Raw genomic sequence first — 13,719 nt, 5'->3', positions numbered from 1 at the left:
CTCCCATATTCCCATCTCCCACATTCCCTTCTACCACATTCCCATCTTCCACATTCCTATCTCCCACATTCCCTTATACCACTTTCCCATCTCCCACATTCCCTTCTACCACATTCCCATCTCCCACATTCCCATCTCCCACATTCCCATCTCCCACGTTCCCATCTCCAACATTCCCATCTCCCACATTCCCATCTCCCACAATCCCTTCTACCACATTCCCATCTACCACATTCAGATCTCCCACATTCCCATCTCCCACGTTCCGATCTCCCACATTCCTATCTCCCACATTCCCTTCTACCACATTCCCATCTCCCACGTTCCCATCTCCCGCATTCCCATCTCCCACATTCTCATCTCCCACATTCTCATCTCCCACATTCTCATCTCCCACATTCAGATCTCCCACATTCCCTTCTACCACATTTCCATCTCCCACATTCCCGTCTCCCACATTCCCATCTCCCACATTCCCATCTCCCACATTCCCTTCTCCCACATTCCCTTCTACCACATTCCCATCTCCCACATTCCCATCTCCCACATTCCCATCTCCCACATTCCCTTCTACCACATTCCCATCTTCCACATTCCCATCTCCCACATTCCCTTATACCACTTTCCCATCTCCCACATTCCCTTCTACCACATTCCCATCTCCCACATTCCCATCTCCCACATTCCCATCTCTTACGTTCCCATCTCCAACATTCCCATCTCCCACAATCCCTTCTACCACATTCCCATCTCCCACATTCCCATCTCCCACATTCCCTTCTACCACATTCCCATCTCCCACATTCCCATCACCCACATTCCCATCTCCCACATTCCCATTTCCCGCATTCCCTTCTACCACATTCCCATCTCCCGCATTCACATCTCCCACGTTTCCATCTCCCACATTCCCATCTCCCACATTCCCTTCTACCACATTCCCATCTCCCGCATTCCCATTTTCCACAATCAGATCTCCCACATTTCCATTTCCCACATTCAGATCTCCCTCATTCCCATTTCCCACATTGCCATCTCCCACATTCCAATCTCCCACATTTCCATCTCCAACATTCCCATCTCCCACAATCAGATCTCCCATATTCAGATCTCCCACGTTCTCATCTTGCACATTCCCATCTCCTACATTCCCATCTCCCATATTCCCATCTCCCACATTCTCATCTCCCACATTCCCATCTCCCACATTCAGATCTCCCACGTTCCCATCTCCCACATTCAGATCTCCCTCATTCCCATTTTCCACATTCCCATCTCCCACATTCAGATCTCCCACGTTCTCATCTCCCACATTCCCATCTCCCACATTCCCATCTCCTACATTCAGATCTCCCACATTCCCATCTCCCACATTCCCATATCCCACATTCCCATATCCCACATTCCCATCTCCCACATTCAGATCTCCCATATTCAGATCTCCCACGTTCTCATCTCGCACATTCCCATCTCCCACATTCCCATCTCCCACATTCAGATCTCCCACATTCCCATCTTCCACATTCCCATCTCCCACATTCCCTTATACCAATTTCCCATCTCCCACATTCCCTTCTACCACATTCCCATCTCCCACATTCCCATCTCCCACATTCCCATCTCCCACGTTCCCATCTCCAACATTCCCATCTCCCACATTCCCATCTCCCACAATCCCTTCTACCACATTCCCATCTCCCACATTCCCATCTCCCATATTCCCATCTCCCACATTCCCTTCTACCACATTCCCATCTTCCACATTCCCATCTCCCACATTCCCTTATACCACTTTCCCATCTCCCACATTCCCTTCTACCACATTCCCATCTCCCACATTCCCATCTCCCACATTCCCATCTCCCACGTTCCCATCTCCAACATTCCTATCTCCCACATTCCCATCTCCCACAATCCCTTCTACCACATTCCCATCTCCCACATTCAGATCTCCCACATTCCCATCTCCCACGTTCCGATCTCCCACATTCCTTTCTCCCACATTCCCTTCTACCACATTCCCATCTCCCACGTTCCCATCTCCCGCATTCCCATCTCCCACATTCTCATCTCCCACATTCTCATCTCCCACATTCTCATCTCCCACATTCAGATCTCCCACATTCCCTTCTACCACATTTCCATCTTTCACATTCCCGTCTCCCACATTCCCATCTCCCACATTCCCATCTCCCACATTCCCTTCTCCCACATTCCCTTCTACCACATTCCCATCTCCCACATTCCCATCTCCCACATTCCCATCTCCCACATTCCCATCTCTCACATTCCCATCTCCCACATTCCCTTCTACCACATTCCCATCTTCCACATTCCCATCTCCCACATTCCCTTATACCACTTTCCCATCTCCCACATTCCCTTCTACCACATTCCCATCTCCCACATTCCCATCTCCCACATTCCCATCTCCCACGTTCCCATCTCCAACATTCCCATCTCCCACATTCCCATCTCCCACAATCCCTTCTACCACATTCTTATCTCCCACATTCCCATCTCCCATATTCCCATCTCCCACATTCCCTTCTACCACATTCCCATCTTCCACATTCCCATCTCCCACATTCCCTTATACCACTTTCCCATCTCCCACATTCCCTTCTACCACATTCCCATCTCCCACATTCCCATCTCCCACATTCCCATCTCCCACGTTCCCATCTCCAACATTCCCATCTCCCACATTCCCATCTCCCACAATCCCTTCTACCACATTCCCATCTCCCACATTCAGATCTCCCACATTCCCATCTCCCACGTTCCGATCTCCCACATTCCTATCTCCCACATTCCCTTCTACCACATTCCCATCTCCCACGTTCCCATCTCCCGCATTCCCATCTCCCACATTCTCATCTCCCACATTCTCATCTCCCACATTCTCATCTCCCACATTCTCATCTCCCACATTCTCATCTCCCACATTCTCATCTCCCACATTCAGATCTCCCTCATTCCCATTTCCCACATTGCCATCTCCCACATTCCAATCTCCCACATTTCCATCTCCAACATTCCCATCTCCCACAATCAGATCTCCCATATTCAGATCTCCCACGTTCTCATCTTGCACATTCCCATCTCCCACATTCCCATCTCCCACGTTCCCATCTCCCGCATTCCCATCTCCCACATTCTCATCTCCCACATTCTCATCTCCCACATTCTCATCTCCCACATTCTCATCTCCCACATTCAGATCTCCCACATTCCCATCTCCCACGTTCCGATCTCCCACATTCCTATCTCCCACATTCCCTTCTACCACATTCCCATCTCCTACGTTCCCATCTCCCGCATTCCCATCTCCCACATTCTCATCTCCCACATTACCATATCCCACATTCCCATCTCCCACATTCAGATCTCCCATATTCAGATCTCCCACGTTCTCATCTCGCACATTCCCATCTCCCACATTCCCATCTCCCACATTCAGATCTCCCACGTTCTCATCTCCCACATTCCCATCTCCCACGTTCAGATCTCCCACGTTCTCATCTCCCACATTCCCATCTCCCACATTCCTATCTCTTACATTCAGATCTCCCATATTCAGATCTCCCACGTTCCCATCTCCCACATTCCCATCTCCCACATTCCCATCTCCCACATTCAGATCTCCCACGTTTCCATCTCCCACATTCCCATCTCCCGCATTCCCATCTCCCACATTCTCATCTCCCACATTCTCATCTCCCACATTCTCATCTCCCACATTCAGATCTCCCACATTCCCATCTCCCACATTCCCATCTCCCACATTCCCATCTCCCACATTCCCATCTCCCACATTCCCATCTCCCACATTCCCTTCTCCCACATTTCCTTCTACCACATTCCCATCTCCCACATTCCCATCTCCCACATTCCCATCTCCCACATTCCCTTCTACCACATTCCCATCTTCCACATTCCCATCTCCCACATTCTCATCTCCCACATTCCCATCTCCCACATTCCAATCTCCCATATTCAGATCTCCCACGTTCTCATCTCCCACATTCCCATCTCCCACATTCAGATCTCCCACATTCCCATCTCCCACGTTCCCATCTCCCACATTCTCATCTCCCACATTCCCATCTCCCACGTTCCCATCTCTTACATTCCCATCTCCCACATTCCCGTCTCCCACATTCCCATCTCGCACATTCCCATCTCCCACATTCCCATCTCCCACATTCCCATCTCCCACATTCCCATCTCCCACATTCCCGTCTCCCACATTCCCATCTCCCACATTCCCATCTCCCACATTCAGATCTCCCCCATTCTCATCTCCCACATTCTCATCTCCCACATTCTCATCTCCCACATTCCCATCTCCCACATTCAGATCTCCCACATTCCCATCTCCCACATTCCCATCTCCCACATTCAAATCTCCCACATTTCCATCTCCCACATTCCCATCTCCCACGTTCCCATCTCCCGCATTCCCATCTCCCACATTCCCTTCTCCCACATTCCCTTCTCCCACATTCCCATCTCCCACATTCCCATCTCCCACATTCTCATCTCCCACATTCTCATCTCCCACATTCTCATCTCCTAAATTCAGATCTCCCACATTCCCTTCTACCACATTCCCATCTCCCACATTCCCATCTCCCACATTCCCATCTCCCACATTCCCTTCTACCACATTCCCTTCTACCACATTCCCATCTCCCACATTCCCATCTCCCACATTCCCATCTCCCACATTCCCTTCTACCACATTCCCATCTTCCACATTCCCATCTCCCACATTCCCTTATACCACTTTCCCATCTCCCACATTCCCTTCTTCCACATTCCCATCTCCCACATTCCCATCTCCCACGTTCCCATCTCCAACATTCCCATCTCCCACATTCCCATCTCCCACAATCCCTTCTACCACATTCCCATCTCACACATTCCCATCTTCCACATTCCCTTCTACCACATTCCCATCTCCCACATTCCCATCTCCCACATTCCCATCTTCCACATTCCCATCTCCCACATTCCCTTATACCACTTTCCCATCTCCCACATTCCCTTCTACCACATTTCCATCTCCCACATTCCCATCTCCCACGTTCCCATCTCCAACATTCCTATCTCCCACATTCCCATCTCCCACAATCCCTTCTACCACATTCCCATCTCACACATTCCCATCTCCCACATTCCCTTCTACCACATTCCCATCTCCCACATTCCCATCTCTCACACATTCCCATCTCCCACATTCCCATCTCCCGCATTCCCATCTACCACATTCCCATCTCCCGCATTCTCATCTCTCACGTTCCCATCTCCCACATTCCCTTCTACCACATTCCCTTCTACCATATTCCCATCACCCGCATTCCCATTTCCCACAATCAGATCTCCCACATTCCCATTTCCCACATTCAGATCTCCCTCATTCTCATTTCCCACATTCCCATCTCCCACATTCCCATCTCCCACATTTCCATCTCCAACATTCCCATCTCCCACAATCAGATCTCCCATATTCAGATCTTCCACGTTCTCATCTCGCACATTCCCATCTCCCACATTCCCATTTCCCACATTTCCATCTCCCACATTCTCATCTCCCACACTCCCATCTCCCACATTCAGATCTCCAACGTTCCCATCTCCCACATTCAGATCTCCCTCATTCCCTTTTTCCACATTCCCATCTCCCACATTCAGATCTCCCACGTTCTCATCTCCCACATTCCCATCTCCCACATTCCCATCTCCCACATTCAGATCTCCCACATTCCCATCTCCCACACTCCCATCTCCCACATTCAGATCTCCCACGTTCCCATCTCCCACATTCAGATCTCCCTCATTCCCATTTTCCACATTCCCATCTCCCACATTCAGATCTCCCACGTTCTCATCTCCCACATTCCCATCTCCCACATTCCCATCTCCCACATTTCCTTCTCCCACATTATCATCTCCCACACTCCCATCTCCCATATTCAGATCTCCGACGTTCCCATCTCCCACATTCAGATCTCCCTCATTCCCATTTTCCACATTCCCATCTCCCATATTCAGATCTTCCACGTTCTCATCTCCCACATTCCCATCTCCCACATTCAGATCTCCCACATTCCCATCTCCCACGATCCCATCACCCACGTTCCCATCTCCCACATTCTCATCTCCCACATTCTCATCTCCCACATTCCCATATCCCACATTCCCATCTCCCACATTCAGATCTCCCATATTCAGATCTCCTACGTTCTCATCTCGCACATTCCCATCTCCCACATTCCCATCTCCCACATTCAGATCTCCCACGTTCTCATCTCCCACATTCCCATCTCCCACGTTCAGATCTCCCACGTTCCCATCTCCCACATTCCCATCTCCCACATTCCCATCTCCCACATTCACATCTCCCACTTTCCCATTTCCCACATTCAGATCTCCCACATTCCCATCTCCCATGTTCCTATATCAAATATTTAGTGGATAAAAAAATTGTAACAACGTAATCTTATTGTAAGAAATAAGATGGATGCTGCATCTACTCTTCATTTTCAATGCATTACATTGTAGATGAAAGTGAGTACAATATAAATAATACAAAAAGAAGCAACTGGTGCATGTTTTATTTTTAAATTACTTTTAAAAATACAGATTTTTCTTAAGTATGACAAACGTCTTATCTTATCTTATAAATCACAGACAAAAGAAAATAATTACGTCCCATGCATATCCACGTAGTCATCGAATCTTGCATGTTAATTAGAGACTTAAGCTCTTACTAAGTCATTGGTTTTCCTGGTCTGGAGCGAAATGCTATTTAATATTTCTTCTCCAGTCAGATCTCTCTGTTTCCCGCCATAGAAAGTAAAAGTCTCAGGACCATACAACCCCTCCGTGAGTTTTCATTCGCCACGTCTGCGTTTGGAAGAGGAGAGTAGTGCTGCTCATTCCCCCCACACACACACACTCCCGAAGAGGAGACCAAAGGCGTGAGTTGTTAGCCGTCTCATTTCAGTGCTACTGTACAGCCCAGGTAGAGGATGTCTGACAAGGTAGGACTGAATTGTTATAAACTTATCTTTATTTCATATGAAACCTGCTCAGAAAGCGTTTTCTTAAATCTCTTATCACTTTACGAAACAAACTTGTCTTTTTTTTATTTTGTACAAATTTTAAAATAATTATCGGATTAAACAAAAACGTCCTACTTTCCGAGATGTTTTCAATCAAATTCATTGTTGTCATTATTTATTTATTCTCCAACGTGGACGCATAGAGACACACGTATCATTAGCAAAACAACGCGTAGTGATACATAAATAGAGAAAACATACATTATGCAGATCTCTCTACGTTTATTGTAAATAATAGAATAGAGCGCCACCTTGTGAGAAGAGCAAACAGTACCGAGGAGACAACTGCAAAAACAAACTCCCTTTAGCATCAAAAATACAAATGAAAACAACAACAACAACAATGACAAAAGTAATACGTCATATACATGAGATGAAAAATGTTTTAAAAATCCGAAAATGATAAAAGTGTCCTTGTTGAAACACATCCCACCTTACACAATGACCTTCCCTCACACCGATATACACACGACTCACACACATTTAGATTCTCTTTCCATCACACTACATACTCTTACACCCACAATCATACTCACTGAAAATGTGATTTCAGTCTTAGAATTTTTAGTTTTGGGTTCTACGTTCAATTTTAACATTGGTAAATAATGTTTCTAGAAGCTTTCTAAAAGACTTTTATGACATCTCAATTTCAAGGAAAGTAAATACGTCTCCAGTTAGAAGATTTCAACTATCTTCTCACACATTTATCTTCGGATACCTGTGTGGCCAATCTGTTTATCTCCAGGCTATTGTGGTCACTCCATTTATCTTTGAAACCTGTGTGGTCAATCATTTATCTTCAGGTACCTTTATGGTCACTCTATTTATCTCCAGGCAACCTATGTGGTCACTAATGTAGTCCCTGTGAGTATCTTTTGGGTACCAAAAGTTCGCTTTTCAATTTCTTGTTGAGATTCTGCAGAAGATAGTTTGAATTAATTATCAACGGATTTCTTAGCCTATACACTCCTCAATATCCCCTAAGCCTGGTCTACTCCTCAATGTCCTATAAACCTGGTTTCAGCTACTCCTGAATGTCCTATAAACCTGGTTAACTCCTTATGTCATGTAAACCTAATTTATTCCTAAGTGTCCTCTAGACCTGGTCTACTCCTCAATGCCGTCTTACTTTTTAATAAGTATATAAGAAGTCATACACACATCCTCACTATTGTTTTCCAAGCCTTGTTTCACCAGATACTGCGCTTTGTCGAGTTCCTTTTGTAACGCTATTTTATCTTCAACAATTTTCATACCATCAAAGTTTTGACCTAGATACTGCTGAGTGAAGTTTGTATACAAATGCTATTCACAGATATATCTATCAGCCATAAACTGGCTATCGGTTATGTTTGTGCTAGATGCGGCAAAATATGAAACTCACTCATAATCTTCGGACAAAAAAAAAGCCTTATTGTTTATTGCATAAAAATACCTATGTATAGAGATTAATTGAAATCCCACTAAAAGGCTGTTATAAAATCACAAGAAAGATGAATTCTATTATAAGCTATCCAGACAAGATCAACGTCTAATCTTTCGACTCAGAACCGGACACAACAGAAAGAACAACATATGTTTCGGAAACTCGAAATTGGAACCGTGAAATCTACCCATGTGGAGTGTCACCAGAGAATGCTGACCATGTCAGTCAAAACTGCATTCTTTACCAAGAGGCCCGAACAAGGCGCTGGCCCCAAAACACTACTATAGAAAGAAAACTTTATGGAGAGCTCCCTGATTTGGAAACCACTGCGCAATTTATCTCACATATTGGTCTAGTCATCTGAACACTCCAACATAAATATGAGAACGAGGAAGAAGAAGAAGCTGTTATCTAAGAAATAACAACCTAGGAATGGCCTAGCTTGGGAGTATGAAAACTTCAGAATTGCAAACAGTCGAAGCAATCTAAATGGGCAACAGTTTTGTTGTCAATACACTCATGCTGTATGATTCAAACTGGCGACATTCTGTTTCATTGTATTCTTGTAACTGGGTTGGCAGGAAAGTGTAACAGGGATTGATTTCTTTGTTGACAGCCAAGCTACTCTCACGTATAGGGACAAATAGCTTCAAGACTTTAACATAGTTCAAATCTTTTCCTTTCATATTGGAGTGAAGGTGAGTTGGATCAATCGGATTAAAGGACTGTTGATCTGAAGGTCAGCCATTTCAAATATCTTTCAAAGACTTGTTTCGAAGCAACCTCTGTCCAAGTGTTCATATTTGAAAGATTTTAAGATTATTAAATATTACGTTTTAGATCAGGTATTAATGATGTATTGAGGCCTTTAATGATGTGTGTGTGTGAATGTGATTATTGACTTTCGTAGTTTGAGTTGGATGGAGGTTGGGGTGCTGTAAACGTCACGATACACATTTGTACATGTCTTCATGGAAAAAAAATTAAATTAGCATAAAAAATAACATTGTGTATTCCCTTGAAGCTTTCCTTGGTTAGAGGAATGTTTGAATACATTGATTTCAAAGTCAACGATTGCAACTGGATCTATCCTCTTTCAGACTGCAGTATATCATGTAGTGGACTGTGTGTGTTTTGGTTGTGGGTTTATGTCCGAGCACAAAACACAGGCCTACACTTCTTTTCTAATCTGTTTCTTTTAGAATGTTGTGGTTTTTTTTTTTTTGTATTATTTTGTTCATCATTTTTAATTATTGTTTTCCGAATCGAAAAAAAAAAGTTTTTTGTTTCCTCCCACTTGTCCTAGTTTTAAATAGAAGATGTACTGCTCTACATTCTTGGAATACTTTCTTTGTATTTTAATGCCTCTTCCCCCTCCCCTCCCTCCTTATAGATATTTAAGCTTTTGTTCTAGCATGATATTCTAACAATTCCACAATTCTATTTGTTTTGCCAAAAGGCACAAGTGCTACAAAGGCAGTCAAAGTTCTAGATAATAACAATATACAAATAATTCAACACTCACGTTATCATTACACAGAATCTCAGACAATGTGCTCAGGGCCGGATGTACCTAAAGGCAACACAATCCAGAGCTTAGGGCCCCAGAGAAATATCTAGCACTGACATAGAATATCTGACTTATAAAGGTCCCTTTCTCTCCTCTGCCTGTGGTCCCTTCAAGCCCTAACCTTTATGATCTTATAAAGGTCCCCAAAAGTGCCTAAATATCTCGAATAGTTTAGGGCCTTTTCTAAGCCTAAATACGGCTCAAATGTGCTAATACCGGGTCTAAAAAAACTTCTATATAGTTCTTATACCAACAATATGTTGTTCATCATTTATCATTTTGTAAACAAATTCACATCATTGTGAAAAGCATTGAACTGTTCAACGCATCGCTGCTTCCCACACTTGTGTTAACAGGATTAGAATTGGGTTGCGCTATTGCTTTCAACTAGATCTAGATCTCTATACATTGTTGACTATTTTAGCAAACACAGACATTAAACTTGCCTGCTATTAAAACTCAATTAAAAGAATTTTTAGTTCGAAATATTGGCATTTACAAAGTAAACAAGTTAGATCTAAAAACAAGTAAATTTAAAAATACTTTTCTTTTTAAAAGACGCAAACTTTATATTGAGTGAAATTAGTTGAATTTCAATTAGTGAACTGACATTAGATGGGGCGGTTGGTCGTTGTGCTGGCCACATGCCATTAGATGGGGCGGTTGGTCGTTGTGCTGGCCACATGACATTAGATGGGGCGGTTGGTCGTTGTGCTGGCCACATGCCATTAGATGGGGCGGTTGGTCGTTGTGCTGGCCACATGACATTAGATGGGGCGGTTGGTCGTTGTGCTGGCCAAATGACATTAGATGGGGCGGTTGGTCGTTGTGCTGGCCACATGACATTAGATGGGGCGGTTGGTCGTTGTGCTGGCCACATGCCATTAGATGGGGCGGTTGGTCGTTGTGCTGGCCACATGACATTAGATGGGGCGGTTGGTCGTTGTGCTGGCCACATGCCATTAGATGGGGCGGTTGGTCGTTGTGCTGGCCACATGACATTAGATGGGGCGGTTGGTCGTTGTGCTGGCCACATGACATTAACCTTGGGCTACAGTAACAGATGACCTTTACATAGATCATAAGGTCTGATGAAGGTGCTTTTACTTTTTATATTACTAACACTTTTTGCCATCTTGCGTGTCGACTTGATCAGAAAACTGTTTTTTTTTTACATTGGAAATACTGACTATACATTTTATGCAAAGATATTATACGAAGTTTTCAGGTATATACATCATTAATCCAGATCTCGCTTCTATGACATGGTTAGGGTTTGAATATGTCACGAACTTTCTAGATAATTGAATCAGGACCTTCAAAATCTCTGGTTAATGAGGCCCTAAACTCGAAAGATTCACATTGACTGTAATGAAAGTTAGGTCTATGGTAGCAGTTACTTTGCGTGTTGAAGGCTACTGAAATAAATCAATGCCACGAGGTATTGTTTCAGAAATCAATAGCAATCAGTTAATTGTATCCAATAAGTTAAGAAGAGCAACGAATGTGATGCAGAACTATTTAAAGCCTAAGATTGTCAGACTTTCATTTATCTGCAGCTTTTCATAATGTCGTAAACTTAGAGTTGGATCTGGATCAAGTTTTCGGTTCAGTGTTCAAGTTTTTTGTCTAGGTTTTTTTTTCAAATCTTATCTTTTAAAGCACCTCTATTCAACTAGTACGTTCGATTAAACTAAAACCTGGCTGGACACGGATCTCGAAAACGGCTTTAACGATTTTCTTAGAGATTTGACAGTCGATGTATATTGTTGGAAAAAGAATTACTAATCCTTTTGCTCCACTGGAAAAACTCTAGTTTGACCGTTATAATTGTTCAAAGTAGAAAAAGAATTGCTTTTAAATTTGGCTAGAGAACTAGAAAATATTTATCTTGAATAGAATATACGTCTTCAATTATTTCCGCAAGTAGGCCATAATCATTCAAGAGTTTAATAAATTAATGTTCAGGGATATTTTGCGCACCGTCTAGATCTAAATTGCTATTATTAGAATATTATAAAGTCTAGTAGTTGCATATATTAGCTTAACAAGAATTTGTTTTTAAATGGGGGTAGGGAGATGGGGCGGGGGAAAATGTTCCCTTATTTTTTGTCAATCAAAGTATTTTGTATATGTGTCTTGTTTTTGATGCATATTTTTTAAAACTAAAATAAATGCAAACAAACAAACACAAAACTTAGATCTAGGTTTTAATATAACACCAATATGGAACTGTGCTATCGTGGTCAACTCAACATGATGTTTACAATGTAGTGAAACAAATGTACAAATGACTCAAATCCAGGTCACCGATTTAACTCTTATACGTATGAAAATTGATGTATAATTATTTGCGTGCGTCATTAGATGTCTGCCCCAAAAGTTTGAAGCGTAAATAAAAACAAACAACTTGACTTATAAGCTTATATCTAAATTATAATGACACACTGTATTCCTTCTGATTTTTTTTTTACAGGAAAAAACATCACAAACAAAAACAAATACATTTTTTATGTTAATCGTGTATTGTTCTGTCGACCTTTAGACAGATAGATAGCTTGAATAGGATTGAATCCTCAACCGCCGTGTAGATCTTTGATTTAACACTTATCATTGTCATTGTCTCACGTCCTATAGATTTAGTGACGAGCGCGTGTTTGATGCGCGTGTTAATTACAGTCATCTACGTAACAGATGCTGTGCATTTCTTTTGCACACACACCACTCTCCTCAATCTACAACACACATACAAATAGACACATTAACACACGCGTTTTACATATGACGGCGCCGGCAGAAAATGGGGTGAAAGATTTGACAAATGGAAGTGAAGTTTATGGTCTATTCGTTTCGGACGTTGTTTTCAATTGAAGATTCTCTGCCCAAAGCCTCCTGCTGGACCGCATGGTATGGCAGCAGGAACAAATGTTTCAAACTCGGGGCTATCGAGACGACAGTTCAAAGCGCATACCACACGACCAGGCAGCTTCAGAGATGTTAAGTATTACTTCCTTACCCAAAACTCTTGTTGAATGGAAGCAGGTATAGGGGTTCGAACTCGGGGCCATTGAAATGTAAGTCCGGAGTGCAGACAACTCGACCAGACAGCCACAGACAGCCAACTACTGTTACCGATTTTGACTTCCATTAATTGTGACTCTAGGTTATATAAGTACCAGGCTAATAACAAAACATATTTTTGTTTCAAATTCAGACTCGAGCAAAACGTAAACAAAACAAATATCTTTTGAAAAGGCAGCACGGAAATCTTCTTCCAGGTTGTCTCTCCTCCCTTCCTCCCAAACTGGTCCACACAAAAGTGTTTGAGCCCTAGCGCTCTGGGGCTTGCTATAAGGATGTACGTTGGGATAAAACAAAAACAAAGTATAAAAACATTTCCAATCGCACAAATACATTTAGAACTAGTCTAGTAATACTAAAAATTTATTATATGATAGATTTAAAATAATTGGTGCATTTTTTCTCAATACAAGCGAGGTTTTTAAAAAGGTATTATTATATATATTTTTTGTTGTTTCATATTAGAAGGGGCTTTGTATATTTCAAGTTTAGAACTCTTGTTAGTATTG

At 43.0% G+C, this 13,719-nt stretch overlaps 1 protein-coding gene across 1 annotated transcript in view; it reads left to right on the top strand.

Annotated features, from left to right (window-relative positions):
• Nucleotides 1–6,847: 6,847 nt before the first annotated feature.
• LOC106079015 (thyrotropin-releasing hormone receptor-like) overlaps nucleotides 6,848–13,719 on the top strand; it is a 96,477-nt gene continuing 89,605 nt past the window's right edge. The window contains exon 1 of the mRNA XM_056027496.1: nucleotides 6,848–7,052. The gene's annotated coding sequence lies outside the window, so the exon portion shown is untranslated. The remainder of the gene's footprint in view (nucleotides 7,053–13,719) is intronic.

The sequence above is a fragment of the Biomphalaria glabrata genome, chromosome 4 (assembly GCF_947242115.1).
Source record: "Biomphalaria glabrata chromosome 4, xgBioGlab47.1, whole genome shotgun sequence".
Lineage (NCBI taxonomy): Eukaryota > Metazoa > Mollusca > Gastropoda > Planorbidae > Biomphalaria > Biomphalaria glabrata.
This window is presented reverse-complemented; position numbering and strand designations above follow the sequence as displayed.